The sequence below is a fragment of the Pituophis catenifer genome, unplaced genomic scaffold (assembly GCF_029215685.1).
Source record: "Pituophis catenifer annectens isolate HBS135680 unplaced genomic scaffold, rPitCat1.0.hap2 SCAF_5, whole genome shotgun sequence".
Classification (NCBI taxonomy): Eukaryota; Metazoa; Chordata; class Lepidosauria; order Squamata; family Colubridae; genus Pituophis; species Pituophis catenifer.
Window position 1 is genome coordinate 62,575,735 of NW_027256885.1, and position 5,098 is coordinate 62,580,832.

Sequence of the window (5,098 nt, forward strand, 5' to 3'; positions counted from 1 at the left end):
TAAACCAGGCAGGTGGTTAGCATATATGTTAGGGAAAAAACAAAAATCTCATACAATAGAAAAAATAGAGTATAAAGGCAAAGAGGTATATCAACAGAATATGATTAAAAAAGCATTTTTAGATTTTTATACGAGGTTATATGCTGGTGATAATATACAAGGTAATGATATAGAGAGATATTTGCAGAAGGAGAATATTCCTGCAATTACTGATGAACAAAGGGAAAGATTGAATGTATTAATAACCACTGAGGAAATTCTTTTGGCAATTAAACAATTAAAAAGTGGAAAGGCTCCTGGCACAGATGGTTTGACAGCAGTGTATTATAAAAATTTTCAATTAGAAATGGTAGAACCTCTTAAGGAGTTATCTGTTAAAATACAACGGGGAGGAGAGGTGCCACCATCCTGGAGAACAGCTTTTATTTCCCTGATTCCGAAAGAAGATCAAGATCATAGTCAACCATGTGCTCGCTTCGGCAGCACATATACTAAAATTGGAACGATACAGAGAAGATTAGCATGGCCCCTGCGCAAGGATGACACGCAAATTCGTGAAACATTCCATATTTTTGTGAAACTGAAAATTATACAGGATATACGTGAGAGAGGAGGTCTTAAAATGCCTAACTTAAGATTGTATTATGAAGCAGCTGCTTTATCACAAATCAGTGATTGGCTTAACTTAACCGAAGAAAGAATGTTAAATATTCTATTAGAAACACTATCTGTACATACAAAACTAGGTAAAAGTTCATCTTGTTATGTCAGCGCTGGAAGAGAGCCTAATTTGGAACGCTGACATCCGGCCCCTCTCCCTTCACTTCTGCGACATCACCTATCCCATAGGGAAAACACAACAAGATTAGTCTCATCAGCCCCTCCCCGGCTGTGCACCCCCCCCTCCCGGCTTTCCCGGGTGGTCTGCATGGAATTTTGCTATAAGGCGATCAGCTTGGATGTTTGCGCTCTTCACCCAGGAAGCCTCTGACAATGGGTAACCCTTCCATTTAATTAAGTACTGGAGGCGCCCCCTGTGCCATCTTGAATCAAGAATCCGCTGCACCTCGTAGTGCGTTTGGCCCCCAACAACCAGGGGCCCAGGGGGTTCACGTGGAGTTGGCCTTAAAGTAGACCCCACTACAGGTTTTAGAAGGCTACTGTGAAAAACGGGGTGAATTTTCCCCAAAAGCCGTGGCAACTGCAATTGCACTGTAACGGGGTTGATTATTTTTATTATAGGAAATGGTCCTATAAATTTATGGTTATGATTTGTTATATGGATGGCATGCTTATCTGTTATATGAAAAAAAAAGTGGATAGAGTGTTTAAGGGTCATATACTTAGAAATGCGTTGTTGAGGGTTTGGAAAAAGTACCAATATAAGTTAAATTATAAGATACCCATATGGGCAAATCCCAGACATGCAATAGAAAATGTAAGTATAGAGCAAAAAACAGAGGTTATTACTTATAAAGAGCTTCTTCTTTTGGAAAGGGGTAAGTTGCAACTGAAACCTTTAGATGAATTAAAAGAAGAAGGGATAATTTATACTTGGTTTCAGTATGGTCAGCTTCAAGCTAGATGGAGGGAAGATCAAAAAATTGGTGTTATGCAAACTGAAGAAAATTTGGTGAAACAGATTAGAGATCAAAGTCAGATGCATATTAAAAGGTTGTATAATGCATTATTGGAAATAGATTCAGAAACGGAATTGGTTAAGGATTGTATGATAAAATGGGCACAAAACTTTCAGGAACCAGTGATGATGGAAACGTGGGAAAAGATTTGGGTCAGAAATGTTAAATTTATGCAAGCACAAAATTTGAGAGAGAACTTTTATAAAATGTTTTATAGATGGCACTTAGATCCTAAAAAATTATAATGTATGTACTCTAATTTGCAAGCTAAATGTTGGAGATGTGAATGTAATGATGCAACCTATTATCATATATGGTGGACCTGTAAGAAAATCAAGGCATTTTGGATAAAAATTTGGTGGGTGATGCAGAATATTCTGAAAAGAAGGTTGAAATTTACTCCTCAATTGTTCCTATTGGGTATAACTATGGACTGTACAGTATTAGAGACTAAATTGATTTTGAATCTAATATCAGCAGCTAGGCTGTTGGTAGCACAATATTGGAAGAAGGACTTTTTGCCTACTATTGAAGAGTGGATACTGAAAGTAATGAACCTAGCAGAAATGGCGAAAATCTCAGCGTACTTGAAGGACTATACACAAGAAAGATATGTATCGGAATGGAGAAGATGGATTGACTATATTCAAAATAAGTATCAGACAAGAAAATATCAAATAGCTTATGAATGAACGTTAAGTATTAGAAGTATTTTGTTATCTATAGTAGAGTTAAGGTTTCGGGGGGGAGTTAGTAGTCTAAGGATAAGTAGGTTAATCTATTTTATGATTGTTAAATGAAACACCTTGTATTTTGCTCTGGGAAGTCTGGGGGGGAAGGTGGGACAAGGGGAGGGAAAGGGTGGGGGGAATATGGGGGGGAAGAAAATTTTTGTTTTTTGTAAAACTTTTCAATTAAAAAAAAAAGATCAGTCAACCCAAAAATTACAGACCCATATCATTGCTTAATACAGATTATAAGATCTTTGCAAAAATTTTGGCAAATAGATTAATGTCAGTTATGCAACAAGTGATTCATAAAGATCAAACTGGATTTATACAAGGGAGACAAATGAAAAGTAATGTAAGACAAATTGTTAATATACTGGAGTATTTGGGGAAGAACAACCAAGTCCTTGCAGTGCTTATGTTTTTGGATGCAGAGAAAGCATTTGATCGATTGAATTGGCAGTTTTTAGTGAAAGTAGCACAAAAGATGCACTTGGGAGAGCATTTCATACAATCTATTAAGGCAATATACCAGAAACAAACAGCACAAATAATAATTAATGGTAGTCTTACAGAAACTTTTAAAATTGAGAAGGGAACAAGACAGGGATGTCCCTTGTCTCCACTATTGTTTATTTTAACTTTAGAAGTATTGCTGAATAAAATACGGGACTCGGATAACATACAGGGTATTAAGATCAGGCAACATGATTATAGATTACGAGCATTTGCAGATGATTTGGTTGTAACTTTAACCCAACCAGTAAATTCAGTTACAGGTTTGATGGAGATAATTAGGCAATATGGTCAAGTGTCAGGGTTTAAAATAAATATAGGGAAAACAAAGATGATAGCTAAGAATATGAATACAAATCAAAAAGAAGAAATGGAAAGAGTAACAGGATGTGAGATAGTGAAAAAGGTTAAGTACTTAGGAATTTTTATTACAACGTCAAATGGGAAATTATACAAGTATAATTATGAATTGTTATGGCATAAAATACAGACAGAGATGGATAAATGGAAAAAATTACAACTGTCTTTGTTGGGAAGAATAGCGGTAGTTAAAATGAATGTGCTGCCCAAGTTTCTATTGCTCTTTCAAATGATACCAATACTTAAAAAGGATGCAAATTTGGAGGAATGGCAGAGAGGCATTAATAACTTTGTTTGGGTAGGGAAGAGACCGAGAGTTAAATTAAAAATAATGCAGGATACACGTGAAAGAGGAGGTTTGAAATTGCCCAATCTAAAATTGTACTATGAAGCAGCTGCTTTGTCAGCAATTCTTGACTGGATTAATTTAACAGATGAAAGAATACTGAATATTGAAGGGTATGATTTGCTATATGGTTGGCATGCCTACTTAGTTTATGAGAAGAAGGTGGATAGGACTTTTAAAAGTCACATATTAAGGAATGCCCTCTTGCGTGTTTGGAAAAAATACCAATATAAATTGAATGGCAAGATACCCATGTGGGTAGTACCCAGACATGCGATAGAAAATATAAGTATAGAACAAAGACAGGATGTAATTACTTATAAAGAACTTCTGATTACAGAAAGAAATGTATTACAGTTAAAGTCTCTGAATGTACTAAGAGAGGAAAGGGCAATTCAAATCTGGTTTCAATATGTACAGAATAGATGGAAAAAAGATCAGAAAATTGGTATTACACAAAGTCAAGAAAATTTGATAAAACAAATTAGGGACCAAAGTAAAATGCACATAAAAAGGTTGTATAATATATTGATAGAAATAGACTCGGAGACAGAGTTAGTTAAAGATTGTATGATAAAATGGGCACAAAATTTTGAGGAACCAATAATGATGGAAACATGGGAAAGGATCTGGGTAAGAAATGTAAAATTTACACAAGCTCAAAATTTGAGAGAAAATTTTTACAAAATGTTTTATAGATGGCATTGGGATCCTAAAAAGTTAGCTTGTATGTACCCAAATTTACAACCCAAATGTTGGAGATGTGATTGTGTTGATGCTACCTATTTTCATGTTTGGTGGACTTGTAAAAAAGTTAAAGCATTTTGGATAAAAATATGGTGGATTATTCAAAATATTTTTTAAAAAAGGATAAAGTTTACTCCACAGTTGTTTTTGTTAGGTATAATTACAGATTGTACGGTTATAGAGATTAACTTGATTCTGAACTTAATAACTGCAGCAAGACTCTTGGTGGCGCAGTACTGGAAGAAGGAAGATTTACCTACCATTCAAGAATGGACATTAAAAGTAGTAAATTTAGCAGAAATGGCGAAAATTTCAGTATATCTAAAGGACCATTCAAATGAGAAATATATGTTAGAATGGAGAAGATGGATTGATTATATTCAAGGCAAATATCGGACTAAAAAATTTCAAATAGCTTATGAATGATCAAAGAGATTTTATAAAGTACTTAAATTTAGTTTAGTAAAAGGGGAGTTAAAAGTTCAAGAGGGGGATAGGAGGCTATAGATAATTATCTTATTTTATCTTATGATTGTCAAATGTTATACCCTGTATTTTGCTCTGGGAAGTGGGGGGGAGGGAGGGGAAGGGGAGGGTTGGAAGGGGAGGAGGGAGGGGGAAGGGGAAATGTCTGTAAAACTTTTTAAAACTTTTCAATAAAAAAAAAATCTATAAAATCACCACATCAGGAAGAAGGTTAGGGTTATATGTGACTTGGGAAAAGGCAATATTAGTCTTAGGTATCTCTCAGAACCACCCCT

General features: G+C 35.1%; 1 non-coding gene across 1 annotated transcript; it reads left to right on the top strand.

The window, feature by feature from the left end:
• Positions 1–467: 467 nt before the first annotated feature.
• On the top strand, positions 468–574 carry LOC139317776 (U6 spliceosomal RNA). The gene has a single exon (XR_011600477.1). It is a non-coding gene; the product is annotated as a U6 spliceosomal RNA (small nuclear RNA).
• Positions 575–5,098: the final 4,524 nt, after the last annotated feature.